The following is a 25,895-nucleotide window of genomic DNA, read 5'->3' as shown; positions in this document are numbered from 1 at the left end:
CTCACCAGATGAACAATGTCAAAAGTCCTGCCAGGTATGGATGGCTCTAGTCTGAAATCCTAACTATTCCAGAACTTCACACCCAGAACAGTGCACTTAAAGCCAGCAAGAACAGACCATAGAAATGCAGGCTTGGAGGTTGGAATCAAGTGGTAGAGCACCTGTGATGCACATGCAAACTGAAAGAGAAAGACAGGAGACACAGAAGCAGAGGCAGAGAGACAGATTCATTCAAATTTCTGCTCATGTGCAGACACAGTCATCCCAGGCCTGGTCCATCCACAAACACCACTATATCTCCATGCTTTTTCAGGTCTCTTGTTTCTTCACAGGTTTGTCCACCTCTACCTGAAAGGAAAGAAAATTAGCTTAATTCACACATTTTTCCAGTGTAATCAGGGACTCTGTTTGCTCAGAATATTCTCAAATTTGAAACTCAGCTCCCTCAGCACTCTGATTCCCCTTAGAGAAATGTGGACTCCCAGGGCAGTTGCAATTGTAAGTAATCTGTATAGGAAAAAGGGTCTTTAAAATTTACTGTTTTTATTTTACTGTAAGTCTGAAATAAGAGATTTTTGGATGATGGCATTATGTTAGAATGGCAATTAGGTTTAGAGAGAACACACAAGAAACTGCATTAAAATGGAGGAAAGTTGGGGCAGAAACTACTGACATGGTGCATGGAGACAGGTCCCTCTCTTTTCCCAGTGAAGATGAGCCCTTGAGCTTCGACCCAGCCAGTGTAAATAGTTGTACACAGTCACCTAGAGACTGCCCAAGGAGAAGCGAGGCCAGGATGCCACCTTCCCCCCAGATCCCCCTGCTCCTATACCAAGAAGCCCGAGGGCCACACTTTAAACCTAAGTAAACAAACTAGGCAAGTAAGTAGGAAAACATGCAACATATCTGGAAGGTGAGATGATGATCTGCTGCAGCATTTGGGACACAAACACCTTAGTGTTCAGGGGACAAATGGGAAGTTACTTAATAAAGTGACATTACTTGAAAGTAAGGGATCGAGATGGATCCACCAAGCTCAGAAGGTACAGACAGCTTGAGGCCAACTTTCAGCTTACTTTTCAACATTTAAAAGTCAGCTCCCTGTCAGCTCTCCTCTCACTGGAAGGAATGCTAGCTGGGGAATCCCCTAGCACTTGTCACTCAGCCTGGCTATGCTGGACTGAGACCTCTGCTGGGGATACTGGGCACACAGCAGTGTGAACATTCTGCATGACTCCCTCCCCTCCTGCAGATCTTCAATTCCACACCTCTCTGCTTTTCCACACCTTAGTGCTGTGGCTGAGTTCTGCACCTCTTTCTCTGGAACAGCTTTGTTCTTAAGCTGTGGACATTACTTTGGGGGCCTTCAAACAGTAGCAGAGTTTGTGAAAAATGGTGACTATCCTGTGAGCCACGCTCTTCCAGCCCCATCACTTATTCCAGCTGGAGGCTATGGCCTCCCCCTGTGCCTGTCCAGAGGGAAGGGCATTTTCCACCAAGTGCCAACTCTCTAGTCTGCTCAGCCAACTAAAAGAATCCTGGCCCCAGGTTAAGCTAGTACTGGAGCTGTGTGGGGAGCAGAGGGGAAGGACAGGCAGACTGGCACTTTGGCCTCTCTTCAGGCAACTGTTTGTCATCATTTTGCAATTGAATTTCTGAAGACAAACTGAATGTGTTAAGTTGTGCAGCTAAGCTGACTCTCCTTCATGGACAGAGGGCTGGTGGAAAGTGCCTGAGGAGTTGAGGTACAGTGGAATAGCCAAAGGCATCATTTTCCACTCCACACTTCTGGCACTCCCTTTTGAGTTTTCTTGGATGACCAGATAGGTACCCATGGCTTCATTGAACGCTCTGTCCTGGATTGCCTTTTGAATGTCAGCAATGTTGTAACCCATGTCCCATAGGACTGTGACACTAATGGGGTCCAGCTTTCTGGGCAGTGGCTCATCAAGAAGCAGGCCAAACCCCACACCTACAGCCAGCCATGGGTTTCTGATTGACATCCACAGTCAGCAGTTTGGAAAGGAGATAATGTCTCTTTGCAGATAGATAAAGGAGAGCTGTGTAACTGCCCTCAAGGATGTGTACCCATGTCTGCCATCTTCCTCCCCTCAAACAGCAACTTTCCTGTTGTCCTCACATACAGAAGCATACCTAGGATCCAAATGTCCTCTTTATAGGCATCATACATTTTGTATAGGAACATTTCTAGAAGTGTGAATATCAAGGCTCCACAAAACCCCTTTAGCAATTGCCCCAGCAACACCCTGATGCTCAGCCCCAAATTACTGACTTTGGCATTGCATTTGCCATCCACAGGATGTTCCTGTGTGTGAATCTATTCTTGTGATGGTAGTGCACAGCACTCACCATCTCCTTGAACAGCCTCCTGGCTTCAAGGTGGTGACAGGAGGATTTGCCAGTCCACCCTGTCCTATACTGGCTGTTGTTACACATTTTGTCATGACTCAATTTGAAGGCCTTTTGAGTCAGGGTAGGGTGGAGATACTGCCTCTTGTCTCCTGAAGTGTTAGTCATTTGGTTTGGACTTTAAATGACATCAAGCTGAAATTATTTACATTGTTTCAAAACCAAACAAATTGATGTTCACATGTTTTTTGGTCATGTGTGGGACTTGAACTCAGGGCCTGGGCAGTATCCTTGAGCTCTAATGCTCAACCACTTTGAGCCACAATGTCACTTACAGTTTCCGGGGTTAACTGAAGATAAGTGTCTCATGGGCTTTCTACTCAGGGTGGCTTTGAACCTAGAACCTCAGGTCTCAGTCCCATAAGGAACTAGAATTACAGATGTGAGCCACCAGTACCTGGCACAAATAGGATTTTAAAAAGATGCCAAGTTTTAACCTTAGACAAGACCATGAGGTCTGAAGGGCTGAGACCTTATCAGGACTTCTGCTTGGTAGTTCAAGTTCCTGTCTGCCATTGCTCTGTGAAGGACTCTATGTGTTTCTGAGTTAGCCCACGGCAATCTTTTTATTCCGTATTTTATTTCATTTTTAAAAGGTTTCAGTGACATTATTTTCCAAATATGTTTATGGAACAGCCACCATTGTCAATGGCTGGAAGTGGAACATTTCCCAGGGTGTTATTTTTAATAAGTCATTACTAACCATTATGATGCAGCATGGAACTCGTAATGGCTCTTGAAGGAAGGTGGAATCTTTCCTAATTAGGTTTTTATTATCTGTAAGTAATTGTACAGGACTGGGAATGTGGGTTAGTGGTCGAGTGCTCACCTAGCATGCACAAATCTCTGGATTTGATTCCTCAGTTTCATATACATAGAAAAGCCAGAAGTGGAACTGTGGCTCAAGTGGTAGAGTGCCTCAAGCAAAAGAAGCTCAGAGACAGTGCCAAGGCCAAGTTCAAGACCCAGGACTGGCAAAAACACAGGAAGGGGTAAATGATCTGAATAGAAATTTCAAAAAATAAGAAATGCGGGAGTTCCGGGAAGATGGCAGAGGAGAAGCTGGAATCTGAACAAGCACTCACATAGAAAGCAGTTTTAGAGTTCCAGTGAACAGTCCTAAGCCAGAGAATCACACCAAGTGTGCCATCACAGAACAGAGAGTTAGACAAGAGAGGGGAAGCCAAGGCAAAAAGACACATCTGAGCGCCTGCCAGCAGCTGCCGCTGCGGCGGCAGGGTCGCGGCGGCGACCACCGCCGTGGGGTCATACCTGAGACACAGAGAGTCCGGGATGAAGGAGCCAGATGCAGGGGACTAGCGGATTCTACTCAACCCCAACAAGAACTAACAAGGAAAAGACATCTTCATCCTGCAGTTTGCAGACCAGAGACGACCCAGGATCCAAGACTCGGCGTGAGTACAAGCCCGACATCCTCACTCCTTCTCAGGGAGCAGAGAGGGGAAGGCCACCCCTCCCCCCCCCCAGCACCGGTGATCTCCATCTTGGATACCGACAAAGCTCGGAGGAGCTGCTAGCTCCAGCTCAGGCCTTGGAATAAAACGAGTCATTTAGCAGGTCACAAGAACTTACTGGCAAAGTGACCTGCCAGACTCAGCTCCATCCAGGGAAAAGTCACCCAGCTCAGGTGCCAGCCATTGGAGTGGCTTTCCCCACTGGGTAACCAGAGCCAGAAGCTGCCCCTCCCTCTAGCAGCCACCACAATCAATTGAAAAACAGAAACCCTGAGAATGGCTCCAGGCTGGGCGCTGTGAGTTTTATCACAAAATAGCCCCAGGGATAAGCTACTGTTTGTTGAAAGGCCTCAACTCTACCCAGAACCTAGCCTCATCACTGCATCCCCCTCTTTTGTGATTCTCAAAGCTGATCAACCTCCCAGAAAACTAACCTGGGAAGGGGATCTCAAAATCTTGGGTAAAGCAGAGCATTTTTCTGCCTCTTCCAACAAACCGACTTAAGAAACAAATCAAGCCACAGGACCTCAAGCTGACCAGAGACTCCAACAAGAGTCTGGCTACAGACAAAAGGGAGATACAGGATTCTTCCCACACACACACACAAAAAAAAAAAAAATCAAAGGACTTTTTTTTTCTTCTTCTTCTTTTCTTTTTTTCGTTTGTTTTTTGTTTTTTTGTTACCTTATATATATATATATATATATATATATATATATATATATATATATATAATTTTTTTCTCTTCTAAAACTTTTATTAATATTTAATTTTTGCCTCTTCTGAAAAAATAATTGTTTTCCACTAGCTTTTTTTTTTCTCCTCTTATAATTTTTATTTTAGGAATATGTGAATGAGCGTTTTCCTTTCTCTTCTTCTCTTCTTTCTCTTTTTCTTTCTTTCTTAATCATCTTTTTTTTTTGTCTAGTGCTACTGAACTTCTGATCTTTTCTTCTCCATTTCCCATCCTTAAAGTTTTTCACATCTCCTCTATGTCCCTCCCTTTCTGTCAACATATTCACATTCCTCTCTAAAGAGATGGTCTTTTAATCTCTATAATAACATTAATTTTTACGTTTCTATTTTTTTTCTGGTCTCTTTTCATTCCCCTTTCCGTCTCTTCCTTTTCTCTCTCTCTCTACTTGCATCCTACCCAACCCATTTCCTGCATTATGATTAGGACATAGTTTACTCTCCTTGTGCCTCCCCACACCAATCTATTCCTATTTTTTACCCACATCTCTCCCTAATCCTAATAATTTCAGGTTTTCCAAATTCTTTTCTGCACTTCGAAGTCCTTTAACATATAGTTGTTCAATGTTGAATAGATGTATCTGTTGAACTAGATGCTATCTGTAGACTATTGACTGTACAAATGCAAACTTTGGTTGAGGGTTGCCTTAAGATAGTGTTCTAGCACAAAACTGGTGCTATCTTCATCTCAAATGGGCACAGTAAGCCGGAAAAACACAAGAAAAATGGCAAATTCGGGTATCTCAATTCCCAGTCCTGATAATCAGGGATTAGAACAGATAAAGAATAATCCAGAGGAGAGTTCCCAAATAGCTCTACAAACACTACTAGCAAACATGATAAATGAGATGTTTGACAATGTACAAAGGACTCTGTATGAGTGTGATAGGGAGAGAGAGGAGGCATCGCAGAAGTTTATACAGGAATAACATAAGCGTGAGGAAGCTACTCAAAAACTGATACAGGATTTGTGTGAACAACTTGAGAATACTCAAAGAGAAAGGGAGGAATGGCGTGAGCTGGCAAAGAACACTCAAAGAGAACTGCAGGAATCCCAAGAAGGGGAAGAAAGAGAACTGCAGGAATCCCACAGACGGGAGGAAGCTAATCAAAGAGTAATTCAGGAATTGAGAGATCAGGTAGAGAATACACAAAGATCACTAAAGGCATTCATGGAATCCATTAAAAAAGAGCTGAAGGAAGTCAGGGAGACCACAAAGGGAATGCTGAATGGAACCCAACAGAAGGAATGGGAGTCCAAAGAAACCATAACCAATCAACTAAGTGATCTGAGAACAAACACAGAACACCAAATTAAGGAAGTAAAGAAATTCATACAAGACCTAAAACAGAGCTTCAACAAAGAACTTGAAGCCATCAAAGCTGACCAATTAGAAGGAAAAGAGATAAAAAAGAAAGTAGAGAGTCTTGACAGCAGGTTAGACCATGCAGAAGATCGAATCTCAGGGATTGAAGACAGCCTAGATATTATAGAGAAAGTACATGCAACCATCCAAGACAAGTCCAAGAAATATGATAGGTCTATCCAACACCTGGAAGACACCATCAGAAGGCCCAATCTAAGGATAATGGGTGTAGAGGAGCACCTAGAAACATAAGTTAATGGTCTAGGAAATTTGTTCAACAGGATCCTAGCAGAGAACTTCCCAAACATACAAAAAGATAGGCCTATTCAGATAAAAGAAGCTTTTAGAACCCCAAATAGACCAGACCAGAATAGGACAACCCACCGTCACATTATAATCCACACAGGATCAACTCAGATCAAGGAAATGATCCTTAAAGCTGTCAAGGAGAAAAGGTTAATCACCTATAAAGGGACACCAATTAGAATTACCTCAGATTTCTCAGCAGAGACAATCAAAGCAAGAAGAGCCTGGAATGACGTATGCCATGCCCTAAAAGCAAACAACTATCAACCAAGAATACTGTACCCAGCTAAACTCTCCTTCATAACTGAAGGCCAAATAAAAACCTTCCATAGCAAAGAAAAATTGAAACAATACATCTCCACCAAACAAGCCCTACAAAAGATTCCTTAAGATGTCCTACACATAGAAAACCAACAAGACCGCAACAAAGGCCCAGAAACTGCACCCAAACTGAGAATCCAAGAACCTTAGGAAGAACCCAGTTTTCACAGCCCCCAAGAAGGTGGATAACATGGCAGGAACTCCCAAATACCTCTCAGTCCTATCTCTTAACGTTAACGGACTGAACTCTCCAATTAAGCGACATAGACTGTCTAGATGGATTAAAAAAAAGACCCTTCTATCTGCTGCCTGCAGGAGTCACATCTTGCCTGTAAAAACAAACACATTTTCAATGTTAAAGGCTGGAACAAATTCTACCAAGCAAACGGCCCTCATAAACAGGCGGGAGTTGCAATCCTAATATCAGATAAAATAGACTTCAAATTAAAATTCGTGAGAAGAGATAAAGAAGGTCGCTACATACTAATTAAAGGATCTCTCCTTCAGGAGGATATTACAATTCTAAATATCTATTCGCCAAACAATGGAGCACCCAAATTTATCAAAGAAACACTACTTTCGCTCAAATCCCATATAGATCCAAAGACATTAATTGTTGGGGATTTTAACACACCACTCTACCCACTAGATAGATCAACTCGGCAAAAACTCAACAGAGAAACCGCAGATCTAAACAGCTGCATAGGTCAACTAGATTTAAAAGACATTTACCGAACATTTCAACCAGCAGCATCAGAATACACATTCTTCTAAGCAGCACATGGAACGTCTTCTAAAATAGACCACATTTTAGGCCACAAAGCAAACTTGTCTAAATTCAGAAACATTGAAGTTATACCTTGCATTCTCTCTGACCACAAGGGAATAAAATTAGAACTCAACACCAAAAGCCACCAAAGAAAGTCTGGTATCACATGGAGGCTGAACAACACACTGCTGAATCACGAGTGGGTCATGGAAGAGATTAGAAAGGAAATTCAAATGTTCATGCTATTCAACAAAAATGAACACACAAATTACCAGCTCCTCTGGGACACAGCAAAAGCAGTACTCAGAGGCAAGTTTATAGCTCTGAGCTCCTACATCAACAAATTGGAGAGATCTGAAACTAACAATTTAATGACACATCTGAACCTCCTTGATAAAGAGCAGCAAGATAAACCCCAATCCAGTAGACGGAAAGAAATAATCAAAATTAAATCAGAATTAAATGAATTAGTATCCAAAAAAAACTATAGAAAGAATCAACAAAACAAAGAGTTCGTTCTTCGAAAAACTTAACAAAATTGACAGACCCTTAGCAAACCTTATCAGAAAAAGAGAGAACACACCCAATTTAATAAACTCAGAGATGAGAATGGAAACATCACCATGGAAACAACCAAGATTCAGAACATTATAAGGGAATACTTCTCAAAACTTTATGCTAATAAGTATGAGAACTTGACAGAAATGGACCTTTTCCTAGCAAATATTGACATGCCAAAACTAAATCAAGATGAGTTAAACCAGCTTAACAGGCCCATATCAAGCATTGAAATAGAAACTGCAATAAGAGACCTACCAGCTAAAAAAGTCAAGGAGCAGATGGTTTTACAGCGGAATTTTACAAGGCCTTCAAAGCAGAGCTCACACCAATACTTCTCCAACTCTTCAATGAAATTGAAAGAGAAAGATCACTACCGAACACATTCTATGAAGCCATCATAACCCTCATCCCAAAACCAGGCAGGGACTACTCAAAGAAAGAGTACTATAGACCCATTTCTTTGATGAACATTGATGCAAAACTTCTCAACAAAATATTCTCCAATCGACTTCAACAATTTATCCACAAATCATACACCATGATCAAACAGGATTCTTTTCAGGGATGCAAAGCTGGTTCAATGTATGCAAATCAATTAATATTATTCATCACATCAACAGGAGCAACAATAAGAACCACATAGTAATCTCAGTAGATGCAGAAAAAGCATTCGAGAAGATCCAACACCCCTTTATGATGAAGGTTTTGGAAAAATTAGGAATCCATGGAACATTTCTCAATACAATAAAGGCTGTATATGACAAACCTACAGCCAGCATTATATTCAATGGTGAAAAACTAAAGCCATTTCCTCTTAACTCAGGAACAAGACAAGGATGCCCACTCTCTCCACTTCTCTTCAATCTAGTATTAGAATGCCTAGCTACAGCAATAAGATAAGATGCAGACATAAAGGGGATCCAAATAGGGAAAGAAAAAATAAAACTCTCCCTCTTTACAGGTGACATGATCTTGTATTTAAAGAATCCCATAGACTCCACTCCCAAATTACTCAAGGTGATTCAAAACTTTGGCAATGTAGCAGGTTATAAAATTAACCCCCAAAAATCAATGGCTTTTCTGTATGCCAACAATGAGAAAAGTGTGGCTGAAATTAGGAAAGCAACTCCATTTGTAATAGTCCCACAAAAAATAAAATAACTAGGAATTAACTTACCTAAAGAATTTAAGGACCTCTACGATGAAAACTTTAAAATCTTGAAAAAGGAAATCAACACAGAACTTAAAAAATGGCAAAACCTCCCATGCTCCTGGATTGGCAAGATTAACATCGTGAAAATGGCAATACTTCCCAAGGCTATCTACAAATTCAACCCGATACCTATCAAAATTCCACCCTCATTCTTCAAGGAAATAGAAGAGGCAATCCAAAAATTCATATGGAACAATAAAAGACCCCGAATAGCAAAAACGCTCCTCAATGGAAAGAACACTGCTGGAGGAATATCAATACCAAATTTCAAACTCTACTATAAAGCCATAGTAATCAAAACAGCTTGGTACTGGCATAAGAAAAGACCTCAGGACCATTGGAATAGAAATGAAAACCCAGAAATGAACCTACAGACCTATAGCCATCTTATCTTCGATAAGGAAGCTAAAACAATAGAATGGAAGAAAGACAGCCTCTTCAGTAAATGGTGCTGGCAAAACTGGTTAACTACATGTAGAAAACTAAAACTAGATCCTTATATATCACCCTGCACCAGAATCAACTCCAAATGGATCAAAGACCTTGAACTCAAAGCAGACACTCTGAAAACATTACAGGATGGAATAGGAGAAATCTAGGTCTCTTAGCTCAGGACCAAATTTTCTGAATAGAGACCCGGAAACACAACAAATCAAAGAAAGGTTGGACAAATGGGATTGCATAATGTTGCAGAGCTTCTGCAGGGCAAATGACATAGCTAGCAAGATCAATAGAATGCCCACCGATTGGGAGAAGATCTTTACTAGCCATACAACAGACAAGGGTCTCAAATCTAAAATATATTTGAACTCAAAAAATTAAACCACCCAACAAAAAATCCTCAAAGAAAAAACTGCCCAATAAATCAGTGGGCGAAAGACTTAAAGAGAATCTTCTCTGAAGAAGAAAGAATGGCCAATAGACACATGAAGAAATGTTCAACATCCCTAGCCATAAAAGAAATGCAAATCAAAACAACATTGAGATATCACCTCACTCCAGTTAGAACAGCAAAAATCAAGAACTCTAACAACAACAGATGCTGGAGGGGATGTGGACAGAAAGGAACCTTACTTCATTGTTGGTGGGAATGTAAACTTGTTCAACCACTTTGGAAAGCTGTATGGAGGTTCCTCAAAAGACTTCACATAGATCTCCCCTATGATCCAGCAATCCCACTTTTGGGCATTTACCCAAATGTTTACAAACAAGACCACACTGAAGCTACCAGCACAACTATGTTTATTGCAGCATTATTTACCATAGCTAAGATATGGAACCAACCCAGATGCCCCTCAGTAGATGAATGGATCAAGAAAATGTGGTATATATACACAATGGAATTCTATGCCTCCATCAGAATGAATGACATTTTCCCATTTGTTAGGAAATGGAAAGGTTTGGAAAAAATTATATTAAGTGAAGTAAGCCAGGCCCAAAGAAGCATAGGTCCCATGGTTTCCCTTATTTGCAATGTCTAGTATAGGTATGAGTCAAGAGGAAAAGGTCAGATAATGTGATTTTCGGAAAATGAACCCTTAAATATGTATTTTAATGTTTTCGTTTCTTTCATGCATGTGTTTCTAACGCATTTATAAGATTATTTCTTTGTTGCTTTGTATGTCCCTCCCCCACAGTGTAACCCCCGCTTTCACTATATTTGATGTCAGTATAACATGTGGAGGAGATGGGGACAAACAAGTGGTTTAAGGTTTCAGGTGGACCTGTTGCAACAATGAGAAGTACAAAATGTCATGTCAAAACCAGCTTTACAATGTCGGTGTGGGGGCAGGAGTGGGGTATGATTGGGTGGAGGGGAGGGGGGAGGCTGAGAAGGGAGGTGAAGGTAAACAAAGGAGGAGGCTGCAATGCTTGGTAAGAAATGTATGCATTATCCTGCCCATGTAATTGTAACCCCTCTGTACAGTATGTTCTCAAATAAAATAAAATAAAATAAAATAAAACTCAAAAAAAAAGAAATGCAAATAACCAAAAATATATGAAGAAAATGTCCAGTGTCTTTAGCCATGCTGGAAAACTTTTTAAAAAAATCAAAACGATAGAAAGATAACATATGCTGGCTAGGATGTAGAGAGACAGATTGTAAATTGATACAAGCATTATGGTAAACAATTTGAAGGTCTCTAAATAAATACATGAGCTCACGTACAATTATACTATGTCTATTTCAAGATTATTTATACCAGCTTGGCTATAGAATCAGTCTAAATGTCTATCAATGGAGAAATTGGTAATGATCTTTCTCTTTCACACACATATATACATGCACACACACACACACAAAGGAGAATTTTCCAGGCATAACAGTGATTGGAAAGCTATCATTTGGAGCACAATGGAGGCAAGGATTAAGTAAAGTTATCGAGACAAATGGCCCAGGGTCGCTCAGATATGTAGAGAACAATGACGACCATGGACTAGTGCTGACCAGAGGTTGGGGAGGAGGAATGAAAAGGGGAAAGGTGAGGTTTGTTTGATCAGTGTGTCATGTCCTGTGTATGATTACTACTTGCTTATAAAAAGTATCAATATTAAGATTGTCATCTTCCATGACCAGAAGAGAACCGTTTTCTCCTGCCTACATGACTCCACTGCAGCCTAGGCCCCTGCCCCTGGCCCTAGGTGGTCTTCCCATTCGCCCTACTATGTCCCTCCCAAAATCATCCTTGTAAACACAACCCACAGCATACTATTCTCTGTGTGTATGTGAGTGTGTGTGGATGCAAGCACAGGCCAATATGTGGACTTGGACTCCCTGTTCAGTGTGAATGCTCTACTCCTTAAGCCACAGCTCCACTTCCAAGTTTTCTGGAATCATGCAATTTTCTACCCAGAATAGATTTGAATAATGACCTGTCAGCAGCCAGCCCTAGAATACTTTATCTGCATGCATGTTCTATTTACTATAGCACCATTCACAATAATATAGGGAATCATTCAAGTGTCCATCACTGGACGAATAAAAAGACAGTACATACATATTGTAGTACATTATTCAGCCTAAAAAAATAAAAAATAAAACTGCCTGGTACAGGTGGCTCCTGCCTGTCATCCTATCTACACAGGAGATAGGAGGATTGAAGTCAAAGCCAGCCCAGGCAGGATATCCATGAGAGTCTTACTTCAAATATCCATCAGAAAACCAGGAATGGAGCTGTGCCTCAAAGTGGTAAAGTGATAGTCTGGAGCTAAATGCTCAGGGACCACTTACTGTCCCTAATTCAAGCACCAAAAAGGAACCAGAAAAAAGAAACCAACACTCAGACACTATGGATGGATCTGGAGGACACTCAGTTTCATGAAGTAATACAGCCAGAGGAACACCAATATCGCACACACCCTTTCATATTTAAAGAAATGTGGCTTTAGAGTAGATAGGAGAACCACAGGACATTGTTGAAGCAGCCTCCTTTGGTGAAGTGGAGAGCCTCTGCTACCAAGAGGCTCCTGTGACTTCTCTGATCCTGTTCTCTCCACTGAGCGCAGGCTTCCTTGCTGCAGCCACACTGGCATTTGCACTGTAGGATCTGGGGGCCACTGCTTTTCCAACTGCCTGGAATGCGTTTCCCGACACCCAGCTGCTCACTCCCCTATTCTTCCCCAAAACCCCCTTGCCAAACAGGTCTACTCTGATACTTAAAAATACAACCTTGTGCACATGTGTACACAACACACATCTGCAAACACACAAAAACACAGAGTATTTCCAACACTCATCCTGATTCTTTCTGCCTTAATCTTCCTTTTCATATATACTATGTAGTACTTTTATAAGTTTGGGTATTCTCACTCTCCATGCTTGAGTGTAAACCCACAGAGATAATTTTATGCTGTTCTCAGCATTCTGTCAGTCTTCAGCATGATGTCACTCATCCTGTAGGCACTCAGTAAATGTCCATTGAATGAAAGCCTACCCATTCCCTCACACATTTATTCAACAAGTATACTGCCATACATGGTCAAAGCTCTTTCCTACTGTTTTCCCATGACTCCTCTACACAACCCCTGTCACCCTTGCCTCGTGGTCTCCCCACCTGTGTTCCCAAGCCCTTTGCCTAAAGCTTTGTGACCCTCAATTTTACATATGGAGATGGTGTGCAAACACCAAATAACCTTTTCCTCCTCTGGGAAGCCTTTCCATACCATCTGAACTCCTTACTGGAGTTCTTCCAAGTCTCTCTGTAAGCCATGAACCCGTCCTAGCTAATGGTCTGTGTGACATTGTGGCTAACCTGTGGAACCCTCATCCTCAGGCCAACTTTTCGTCTTCTCTCCAAGTACTGAGCCAAATGCACTCCAGCTGTTCCACAAAGGTTTAGGAGTGTTCGAGGATGCCCATGCATCATACTGTCAATTGAAAAGTCAAAGGAATACCTGAGTTTTGGAGAGTGAGCTCATCTGGCCCCAAAAGACTGGCATGAAATCATAAAATGACTTGCCTCCTGGTTGGCACAAGGCCCTGCCCACAGCCCCAAGGGTACACAATGCCCCTCTCCCTCATCTCCATAATGCAACCCAACACTGAAATCCCACCCAGTGCAGCAGTGACGAGGCACCCTATCTACTGCCCTGGGACTACTAGAAACTAGCTTCAAGCCAAACCCACTGCCGGGAACTGAAACCTAGTCCCTCATTTCAGGACCCCTGAGACAACGAAAAAGAACTTAGAAACCATGGAAATTCACAGTACGTCCCTCCCCATCCACCCATTTCACTGACCAATGATCCTTGCGGAATTCAGAAGTCCCTAGTTTCCTCCTCTCAGCTCTCCTTCAGCATCCGGGTCAACCCTGTCTATCAGCAAGGTGCCCATTTCTTGTATATTTTTGGCTCTCAGTGCTTCTGTAACAAAAATCCTATCTTATTCTCTGGGAAGAGCTCTGTTCCCTAATTACCGCAGAGATATACCACTGTTTCACTGGGAGCCTCAGCCTTCTCCTGCTGCAAATCTCATCAGTCTGCCTTGCACGCTCAGTCTCTTGACTCCGGTGAACATACAACAGAGGTCCAATGTGTCCAACACCTCCCCATCACACACCTGTCTTCCAAAGGCAGAATCACCCTCAGTACTTCCATCGTGTAGAAATCTAATGTGCTGCTGAATGAATATCACAGTGTTGGAGGTTCATATCCAATCTTACTGAATTTCTGCTCATGTCCACATGTAGTCATCTCCATCCACATGCTCCTATATTTTCATGCTTTCTTAGGTCTCTTGCTCATTCAAAGGTTTCTCCACCTCTAGTTGATAGGAAGGAAAAGTATTGTATTTCCTACATTTTTTGGTTCAAAAATGGGCTCTGGAGACTTATAGTGTGGTAATATTTGAAACTCAGCTTCCTCCACACTATGTGCCCTAGGACAATAATCAGGCCCTACTCTTCTTCCATGAGACCTAGAGGCTTCCCCTGGGAACTGACAAGGAAAAGGAAGCACCATGCCCAAGCCTGGTGCTCTGGGGAAGGTGGTGTCAACTGGAAGCATCTTTGGGGACTCAAAGGGTCTCTCCTAAGAATCTGACAAATCCCAGTGTTGAAACCCTTGTATTATGGAAATGTAATTCTCTATCTTTTCATTTTCCACATGCAGCCCAACCCAATACCCTTTCCTTCCCCAAACATTTTTAAGTTGTCCCTCATACAAGTACACAATTTCCTTTTGTCATAACAGAGAAACCAACCTGTGCTGTACCAGATTCACAAAGTCTAGGTGCTAAAGGCTCACCTGTATAATCCTAACTACTGCACACGCTGACACTGAGAAGACAGTAGATAAAGCCAGCCTGAGCAGACTCCATGTCCAACTCTGTAGAAAATCAGGCCTAGAAGAGTGACTCCACTGGTAGAACATCAGCCAGAAAAACACCCACACTCAAGAGAGAGAAAGGGAAAGAGGGGACCTGAGGGGGAGAAAGAAAATGGACAGAGAGAAAAACAGAGGGACATGCATACATACCTAAAGACAGAGAGACAAAGAGACAAATTCAGGAGAAAGGACTGAGTGAGAAGGAATGGGATAGGGAGAAAATGATTAGAGGGAGGAGAAGAGGAGAAGAAGAATGGTGGTGTAAAAAAGGAGAGATTAGAGACAGTAAAGGGGAGGATGGCCCAAGGAAAGGCCACAGAGGAAAAAGGAGACTGAAAAACAGAGTTCAAGCCAGCACACTCCGAAATGCATACACACAAAAACAAAAAGAGAATAAAAAAGCATTGAGAAATCATGGAAATTAATATTACTTTCCTCCCCAAATGCCCTATTCACTGAACACTGTTCCATGAGGAGTTCACCATTCCTTACTTTCCTCCTCAGCTCTCTTTGAGTATCAGTATCAACCCTGTCTTAAACCAGTTATGCATCATTTGTCTATTTGGAACCTTATTGCTTCTCTCACCAGAAACCTATCTCATACTTTGAGAATAGCATTGCTCCCCAAATACCCCTGAGCATTACCACTGATCCACCAGGAGCCCCAGCCCTCCTCTTGCCTCTAATCTCATCAGTCTACTCTTCAGGTTCAGCCTTCTGACCCAGTGTACACATAGAAAACGTCAGGTTTGCCCAACTCCTCCCCATCACACACTTCTCACCCAAAGGCAGCATCAATCCTCAGCACGGCCTTTGTGTGCAATTCTACTGCCCTGGGTGAACCAATACAAATAATCTAGTGTGAAGGGTCATATATAATCTTACTGAATTTTTGTTCTTGTGGGAAGGCAGTCATCCCAGGAAGGGTCCATCCACGGGTGTGGTCCATATACAACCAATGTCCGTCCAGGCTATGTCCTTCCACAGATCCCAGTTTATATCCATGATTCCTGAGGTTTCCTGTTCCTTTACCACCTCTAGCTGAAAGGAAGGGAATATATTTTAATTCATACACTTTGTGGTTCCAAAAATGGCCTCTTGATGTTCAGAATGTTCAAATATTTAAAACTTGGCTCCGATAGCATTCTTTATTCCACACGAAGAAAAATTGGGCTCTGCTATTCTTCCATGAGGCCTAAAGTATTTACTGGGAAATGGAAGCACCATGCCCATGCTGGGTGCTCTGGGAAAGGGGGCCTCTCTGGGGACTCATACAGTCTCTACTAATATTCTGACACTTCTCAGTGCACCTTTAAAGTGCACATGTCATCCTTCCCTGTCCATTTACACCAACCCATTACACCCTTGCTTCCACAACCAATTGTAAGGTGACTCTTACACAGCTGTCCCTCATATAAATACACAAATCCCCTTTCAAAACAGAAAAAGCAACCTTTGCCTCACCAGATTAACAAAGCCAATTGCCTTCCCTGATGCTGTAGGCTCATTTCTGTAATCCTACCTATCTGCCAAGTTGACACCTTGAAGATTGCATTTACAGCAAGTCTGGGAAGACTCCATCTTCAAGTAACTAGAGAAATGCGAGCCTGGAAGTGTAACTCAAGCAGGAGAGAACCAGACATATCCATGAAAACTGAGAGAGAGAGAGAAAAGAGAAAGACAGAGAGGGAGAAAGGGAAAGAAGAAATAAGAGAGAAGTGTAGAGAGAGAGGAGTAGTGAGGGAGGTGGGGAGAGAGAGACAGGTTCAAGAGCGGGAAGAGAGGGAAAGGGAATGGTAGAGGGAAGTAGAACAGCAAGAAGAGGAACAGGAGAATTAGAATAGCAGTAGTTATGGGAGGAGTGAAAACAATGAAGAGAAATGGTGGGGAGGAGCAGGGAGAAGGTGAGAAAAGTGGAGAGAGAACAGAGATGGCAAAGGATACAGAGCATAAGAAAAAAAAGCACTGAGGTGTAGCAGCACACACAAACACAGACACACAACAAACAAAAGGAAACAATAAAAGAATAACAATTGAGAAATCTTACAAATCAACAGTTAATACCTTCCCAATCACTTTCTTCACTGAAGAATGGCACATGTGGAATTCAGGATTCCTCAGTTCCCTTCTTAACTTGCCTCCTGTCTTCTCCTTTACATTTAGTGTCCACTCTGTCATTTACTTTGTACCCATCTTTTCCCTCTTGTAGCTCATATTGGGACTCTTACCAGAATCCCATTTTGTTCTTTCAGGGGAGATCTGCTCCCGAATAGCTCTGAACTGGACCACTGATCCCACCTCCTGCAGAAAATCTCATCAGTCTGCTCTGCAGGCTTAGCCTCCTGATATCAGTGCACACATAGCAAAAGCCAGGTGTTGGGGCTGGGAAGGTGGTTCAGTGGTAGAGTGCTTGCCTTGCATGCGTAAGTCCCTGGGTTCGATTCCTCAGCATTGCATAAGCAGGGAAAAAAGGTAGAAGTGGAGCTGTGGCTGAAGTGGTAAAGTGCTAGCCTTGAGCTGAAGAGCTGAGGGACAGTGCCCAGGCCCAGAGTTCAGGCCCCATGACAGGACCCCCTTCCCTCAAGAAAAAAAAATGTCAGGTGTGCCCAATTTCTCCCCATCACACACTTGTCTCCCAAGAGCAGACAGCATCATCCTGCACCACTCCCTCTCTGTGGAAATCTCATGGCCCTGGCTAAACCAACACAAATAACCCAGTGGAAGAGGTCATATTCAATCTTACCGAATTTTCACTCCTGTCCAGATGCAGTCATCCCAGCAGGGTCCATCCACAGGCACCACTGTATCTTTATGCTTTCTTAGGTCTCGTGCTCATTCACAGGTTTCTCTGATAGGGAGAAAATGTATTTAATCCATACATTTTCTTTCATTAAATAATGAGCTCTGGATGTTCAGAATGTTCTCAGATTTGAAACTCTGCTCCCCTGGCAATCTGATTTACTAACCAGAAAACTTGGGCTCTGCTCTTCTTCCATGAGGCCTAAAGTCATCACCTGGGGACTGCTAGGGGAAAGGAAGCACCCTGCCCAAAGCCTGGTGTTTGGGGGAAGTTGTGTCAGTAGGGGGACTCCCTGTGGATGAACAGATTCTCTACAATACCTCTCACTCCTTTCTGTGCTGACATACTGGCACTGTGCACAGGTTCTTTCCACCCTGTCCATTCTGCACAATCACCCACCACATGTTTCCCTCCTCAAACAGTTCCAAGATGTCTCTCACACATCTGTCCCTCAGATAAGTACACAAATCCCTGTGCTACACCAGATTAACAAGGTCAGAAACATTGCTGATGGTGGTGGATCATGCTTGTAATCATAGTTCTTCCAAAAGGTGACACCAGAAGATCAGAATTTAAACCAGCCAGGGCACACTCCATCTTCAATTAAGTAGAAAAATGCTGGCTTAGAGGTGTGACTTAAGTGATAGAGCAAGAGCTATGAACATGCCAACTCAAAGAGAAAGATCTAGAGAGGCAGGAGAGAAAAAGACAGATTTGTGAGTACAGTGGATGGGAGAGAGAATAGAAGAGGAAGAGAAGAGGAGAGAGAAGAGGGAAAGGGGAAGAAGAGACGGAGAGGAATGGCTTGGAGGGAAGTGAGCTGGAAAGGGGAAGAGAGACAGGAAATAGGGAGAAAGAAGAGACAGAAAAGGAGACAAAGTGAAAATCACTCAGTTCAAGTGCCAGTACCAGCACACACTCACAAACACATGCACACAACCACAAAATAACCCAAAGAAAATAAAATCAAACGAGAGACACAACATGGAAATCAACAGTAATTCCCTGTCCACCCGTCTTCACTACAGATGGTTCCATGTATAATTCAAGAAACCTTAGCTTCCTCCTCTCAGCTCTCCTTCAGCATCAGTGTCAACCCTGTCTATCAGCAAGGTGCCTATTATTTGCCCAATTTTGGCCCTCATTGCTTCACTCACCAGATTCCCCTCTCATTCTTTCAGCTGAGTTCTGTTCCCCAAGTGCCCCTGAGCCAGCCCACCTCCTGCTGCAAATCTCATAAGTTTGTCCTGCAGCTTCAATCTCCTGGACCCAGTGCACATATAGCAAAGGCCAGGTGTGCCCAAGTGCTCCCCACGGCTCATCACCTAAAAGCAGCACCAGCCCTCAGCATTGCCTCTGTGTGGATTTCTAATATCCTAGCTGAACCAACACACATAACCCAGTGGTGGAGGATGATATCCTATCTTAACAAATTACTTTTCATGTGGGAACACAGTCTACCCAGGCAGGGTCCATCTTCAGGTAAAGCCCATCCAGGCCCTGACCATCGGAACTACTTATAAGCAGAAGGACACAAGCAACTACTATTATCCACACTTTCTCAGGTCTCTTGCTCCTTCAGAGATCACTCTCACTCTGGTGAATGGAAAGAAAAAATGCTTTAATTCATATACTTTGTAATACCAGAAATTGACTCTGGATGTTAAAAATGTTCTAATATTTGAAACTCAGCTTCCTTCCCTCCATGGTTCCCATAGGAAAAAAATCAGGCCCTCCTATTCTACCATGAGACCTATATTCTTCCCTTGGGAACTTACAGGGAAAACACCATGGCCAAAGTCTATGCTCTGGGGAAGCAGGTTCAGCTGGGGCCTCTTTGGGGAGTCTCACAAGGTCTCTACTAAGAACCGGACACCTCTCAGTGTTGACACCCTTGCACTGTGGAAATGTAATTCTCTGCCTATTGTCATCCTACACACTAGCCCACCATAGCCTTCCTTTCTAAACACTTGTGAGTTGTACCTTACACAGCTATCCCTCACATAAGCATACCAATCCCTTTTGAAACAACAGACTAACCAACCCGTGCTCTACCAGATTCACAACGTCCAAAGAACTGCTAGCTCCTGGAGGCTCATGTGTGTAATCCAAACTATTCTACTAGTTGACATTGGGAAGTCTGCAGACAAAACCAGCCTGTGTAGACTCTACTTATTGCAACCAGAAAAATTCAGGACTAGAGGTGTGACTACAGAGGTAGATCACCAGCCAGAAACATGTAAACTGAAAGAAAAATGAGAGTGAGAGACTGAGACAGACAGAGAGAGAGAAAGAGAGAGAGAGAGAGAGACAGACAGACAGACAGACAGACAGACAGACAGACAGACAGACAGAATCGGCGGAAAGAGACAGAGACAGATTCAGGAGGAAGAAAAGGGTGAGATGGAATGGGAAAGGGAGAAGAGGAGAAACATCAGAAATGAAGGAGAAGAGGAAAATATGAGGGAGTAGGAATGAAGAGAAATGGTAGAGGGGGGAGAGCAAAGAAAGTCCAGGAGGAAAAGGAGACTCGGAGAGAAAACCAGACAAGTATAGAGTACAAGCCATTATACCACCACACGCTCACAAATGGATCCAATAATAAAGAAAAAAGAAAGACAATAAAGAAAAATCATGGAGACATCATGGAAATTCACAGTTCTTCCCTCCACACCCACCCTCTTCAATGAACTCTGGTCCATGTGGAGTTCAGGACTGTTAGCTTCCTCCTCTCACCTCTCCTTCAGCATCAGTTTCAACCCTGTCCATCACCAAGATGCCTGTCATATGACCACTTTGGCCCTCACTGCTTTTCTCACCAGAAACTCATTATTTGAGAAGAGCTCTGTTCCCTAAATACCCCTGAGGTGCACCACTGATCCCACAGGAGCCCCAGCCCACTTCCTGCTGCAAATCTCATCATTATGCAGTGCAGGCTCAGCCCTCTGAGCCCAGCCCCCCCCCCCCATAGCAAAGGCCAGCTGTGCCCAACTCTCCCCATCCCACACTTGTTACTCAAGGGCTGCATCCGCCCTCAGCACTGCCTCTGTGGGAATCTAATGACCTTGCTGAATCAAAACAAATTTCACAGTGGAGAAGGCTCACATCCAATCTCACTGGATTTCTGTGGAAATGCAGTCAGCCCAGGCAGGGTCCAGCCACAGGCACCACTATATAGCCATGCTTTCTCGGGTCTCCTGTTCCTTCACATAATTCACCACCTGTAGCTGAAAGCAAGGGAATATATTTTAACTGGTACACTTTGTGATTCCAAAAACGGACTCTTGCTGGTTCTCCCTGCAGAAAATTAGGGTTTACTTTTCCATGAGTCCTACAGTTTTTCCCAGGAAACTGCCAGGGGAAAGGAAGCATCATGCCCAAAGCCTGGTGCTCTCGGGAAGGGGGTGTCAGCTGGGGGCTTCCCAGGAAACTACCAGAATCTCTAGAAAGATATGACAACACTGAGCGCTGACCCTTTGTGCAGTACACATGTTCCTCCCTCCCTGTCCATTTGCACACCAGGCCACCACCCCCTTCCTTCAACACCATTTGTAAGGTGTCCCTCACACAGCTGTCCCTTACAGAACTACACAAAACCCTTTCAAATAACAGAGAAGGCAACCTGTGCTACACCAGACTAACAAAGTCTAATGTGTTGCCTGATGCTGGAGGCTCTTGCCTGTAATCCTAGCTATCCCACAAGTTTACCTGCAACATTATACAGACAGCACTTTGGGAAATTCCTTCCTCAATTAACTAGAGAAATGAAAGCCTGGAGGTATGACTCAAGTGGGAGGGAACTAGTTATGACCATGTAAACTGAAAGAGATGAAGAGAGAGATAGGAGAGACAGAGAAAAAGACATTGTGAGAGACTGATTCAAGAGCAGGGAGAGAGGAAGACAGAATGGAACAGGAAGATTCATGAGGAGGGAATAGGAAGAGAAGAAGAGGGAGAAGAATGAAAGGGGAAGAATAGGAGGAATGTAAGAGGGAGAAAGAAAATTAAGGAAGGTAGTTGGGATGGGGTGGAGAGGTGAGAAGGTGAGGATGAGAAGAGAGTGCAAAGGAGACAGAAAGAGAGAAAAGCAGAGTTCAAGCTCCAGTACCAGTACACATGCAAAACACGTACACACAACAAGCCAACATGAGATAAAAGAAAAAGCATGAAGAAATCAAGGAAAGTCAGAGAACTTCCCTCCCCACCCACCCTATTCACTAAATACTGGTCCATGTGGAGTTCAGGATTCCTCAGCTCTTTCCTGACCATCCTGAGTTGTCATACAGCATCAGTGTCAGTCCTTTCTTTCAATAAGGTGCCCATCCTTTACCCTCTTTTGGCCTTCCTTGTTTCTCTCACCACAATCCCATCTCATTCTTTGAGGGGAAATTTGCTTCCCAAATGGCCCTGAGTTTGATCTGATTCACCCAGAGGTCCAGGCCACTTCCTTCCACTGTCTACTCTGAAGGCTCAGCTTCTTGACCCAGAGCACAAATAGCAAAGGCCATGTGGACCCAACTCCTCCCCATCACTCCCTTGTCACCCCCCGAAGCTGAACCAACACATATGACCCAGTGGTGGAGGGTCACATCCAATGATACCAAGTCTCTGCTCATATTCAGAAACAGTCAGCCCAGTCAGGGTCCATCCACAGACAAAGTCCACCAAGCATCCATCCACAGGCACCACTGTATCTCCATACTTTCTCAGGAATTGTGCTCCTTCTCACGTTTCTCCACCTCTACCTTCAAAGAAGGGATATTATTCTACTTCATATCCTTGGCCAGTCTAAACAGTGGCGCTGGTTGGTCAGACTGTTCTCTTATTTGAAACTCAGCTAACCCAACCTTCTGCTTCCCCTTAGAGAAAATGGGGGCTCATGGGAGGAGTTGCAATTCAAAACAACCTGTCTAGGTAATAGGGTCTCTTTGATAGTGAGCAAATAAACAACTCTGAAAAAAGAGATTCTTGGATGATGGTTTTATGTTGGGATTATGATGAGATTTAGAGAGAAATCACACAGGCAGGAGAGTGCATTGAAATGGAGGAAAGTAGGGGAGAAAACATTGAAAGTGCACTGGGTGAATGGCGACAGGTATCTCTCCATTCCCAGTGAAGATTTGCCTTTATGCTCCAACCTAGCCAGGGTAACTAGTGTGCTCAGGTGTTGTACCCAGTCACCTAGAGACTGCGGAAGGAGAAGCAGAGTCCAGGATGTGTCCTGCCCCTCATATGCATGGATTCCTATACCAACAAGCTCAAAGGCCTCACCTTGAACCGAACTAAAGAACTCAATAAACTGGCAAGTAGGGACACAAGCAACCTACCTGGAAGGTGAGATGACCCGCTGCAGAATTTGGGACAAAAACACCTTAGTGTTGAGGGCACAAATGGGAAAGGTTGTTCAATGAAGTGACAATACTCTTAAGTAAGGGATCAATGTGGATATGCCCAGCTCAGAAGGTACAGGCAGCTTGAGGCCCCTTTCAGCTTACCTTTCAGCATTGGAAAGCCTTGGTGATGTCAGCTGTCCTTTCTCCAGAAGAAATCCCTGCTGGTGAATCACACAACCTGGCCATGCTGGCCTGAGACGTCCGCAGGGTGAACTTCCTGCACGACTCCTTCCCCACTTGCAGCTCTTCAATTGCACACCTCTCTGCTTTTCCACACACCAGATAGTCACCCCGAAGGTCTGAGTCTGGTGGGTGGTTTTCAATTTTGCTGTTTCAGAGTTCTGTACCCATTTCTCTGGGCCAGCTTTACTCTCAATCTGTGGACATTACTTTGGGGCATTCATGACTTACAGCTCTTCAATTCCACACCTCGCTGCTTTGGCACACCCCAGTTAGACTTACCCCAAAGGTCTGAGTCTGGTGGGTGGTTTTCAATTCTGCTGTTTCAGATTCCTGTCCCCCTTTCTCTCGGACAGCTTTACTCTCAATTTGTGGACATTACTCTGGAGCCTTCACACAGCAGCAGATTCTTCAAAAAATAGTGACTATCCTGTTAGCCACCCTCCTCCAGCCCGTCTAATGTTCCACCTGGGGCCTATGGCCTCCCCCTGAGGCTGCGCAGTGGGAAGAGCATTTCCCACTGAGTGGGAACTGTCTAGTGTGCCCGAGCAGCTAAAATAATCCGGGCCCCAAATGAAGCTGGAACTGGAGATCTGCAGGGTGTATAGCGGAAGCACAAGCAGACTGGAACTTCGGGTTCTCTTCAGAGGTAACTGAAATTCTGAGGACAAGCTGAAGGCCTGAGGTGCAGAAAAGGTTGCTCTTTTTCATGCAGGGAGAGGGCTGGTGGGATTTTCCTCAGGAGTTAGGCATGGTGGACTAGCCAAAGGCATCGTTTTTGGTTCTACACTGCTAGCATTCTCCTTGAAGTGTTCCTGCATGAGCAGGTAGGTGCCCATGGCTTCATTGAATTCTCGGCCCTGGATTGCCTTTTCAACGCCAGCTACGCTGTACCCCATGTCACACATGACTGTGACAATAATGGGGTCCAGCTTTTTGGGAAGTGGCTCATCAGGAAGCAGGCCAAATCCCATACCTAGAGCCAGCCATGGGTGCTGCATTATTTTCTTAATAGCAGGCCTCAGATTGAAGTCCACAGTCAGCAGTTTAGAAAGGAGATCACGGCCCATTGCAGATAGGTAAAGGGGACCGGTGTACCTGGACTCTAGGATTTGTTTCTCTATCTGAGTCATCTTATACCCCTCAAATGGGAACTTTCCTGTTGTCATCATATATAACAGGATGCCCAAGTCCCAAAAGTCCACCTTGTACCCATCGAACATGTTGTATAGGAACACTTCAGGAGGGTGGAATATCAAGGCTCCACAAACCCCCTTTACCAACTGCCCTGGGGACACCCTGATGCTAAGGCCAAAATCACTGACCCTGGCATTGTGGTTGGTGTCCAACAGCAAGTTGTCGACCTTCAGATCTAGGTGTGCAATACCGTTCTCAGCTCTTTCTTGAGAAGAACTTTGACCGCCACTGTGGTGTCTGTGAGGCAGTGATGGGCCAGTTTTACATAGCAAAAGCTGCCGTAACCAATGACCTCTCTTAAATTGTACTTTCCAATGACAGTGATCTCCTCCTCCCTGGGGAAGGAACTAAAGTTGTATATTAACATCTTGCAGCTGGGATGGCAAGTGATCAAGAATAAGAATTATCTAAGATAATCTAAATAGAGTTAGTAACTTATAAATCTTAAAAGGAAACTACCAACGAACAAGTAAATACAACCCCCACCCCTGACAAGTAAATGAAATCCCCAAACCCAAACAACAAAACCACCACTCCTCCCCACACCCAAAGAAAGCAGCCAAGTAGCTCGTAGTCCATCCAGCGGATCAGCAAGTAAAAGCTCCCAGCGCTGTAACTGACAAAGCTGGAGAGCAGCTGCTTCTTATATACCCTGCTGGGAATGCCTCACAATGCCCTGTGATGTCAGGGGCAGATGGACCAATCACAAGTCAGGCCATTGACATAAGTGAGGAAGTGGACCAATCAGAGCCCAGTTCACACCCGCTGGCAGTGGGCACATGGCAGGATGCTCTTCCTGCTACCATGGCAGCCACGTGGGAATCATGAGGACATTGAGCAGTGGCCCTCATATTTCTTGGGGTTTGGGCATCCTAGGATGGTCCCTGGGAGGGAATCACCCACTGGCCTCTTTATGAGACAATCCAGAGAGCAAGACAATCCTTGCAGGCACCATAAGAAGTGAACAAAACAAGTTTACACTATTAACCCCAGAAAGGTCTCTTGAGACTACCTTGTCCGGGGCTAGATACCCAGAACGAAGAGCAGCCTCAGCCACCAAACCTCCAAACCTCCAATAGGCAATTCTGACCCTCCAACCTTTATTAGTTGGTCTGCAAACCACCCATTAGTCGGTCTGCAAACCTCCAAACCTCACACCTCCAAAGCTCCAAAGCTCCAACTCTCCAAAGGGGAAGGCTTTTCCCTTTCTTCCCTTCCTCCCCCACATGCAGGCCTCTCCACTGTCCATAGACCTCCTGGAGGGAGGTCCCAAATGGCCATTCATGCTCCTCCCCCAAGCTGCC

General features: G+C 43.9%; 1 long non-coding RNA gene across 1 annotated transcript; it reads right to left on the bottom strand.

Annotated features, from left to right (window-relative positions):
* LOC138815025 (uncharacterized) lies at positions 1-23,651 on the bottom strand. Its single transcript, XR_011368151.1, has 4 exons — positions 23,317-23,651; positions 17,765-17,869; positions 15,907-16,062; positions 1-348 (listed from the first exon to the last, which is right to left on the bottom strand). It is a non-coding gene; the product is annotated as an uncharacterized lncRNA (long non-coding RNA).
* Between the last annotated feature and the right edge of the window lie 2,244 nt (positions 23,652-25,895).

This window comes from Dipodomys merriami, unplaced genomic scaffold (assembly GCF_024711535.1).
Source record: "Dipodomys merriami isolate MVZ:Mamm:240054 unplaced genomic scaffold, mDipMer1.0.p SCAF_1074, whole genome shotgun sequence".
NCBI classification, from domain to species: Eukaryota; Metazoa; Chordata; class Mammalia; order Rodentia; family Heteromyidae; genus Dipodomys; species Dipodomys merriami.
This window is presented reverse-complemented; position numbering and strand designations above follow the sequence as displayed.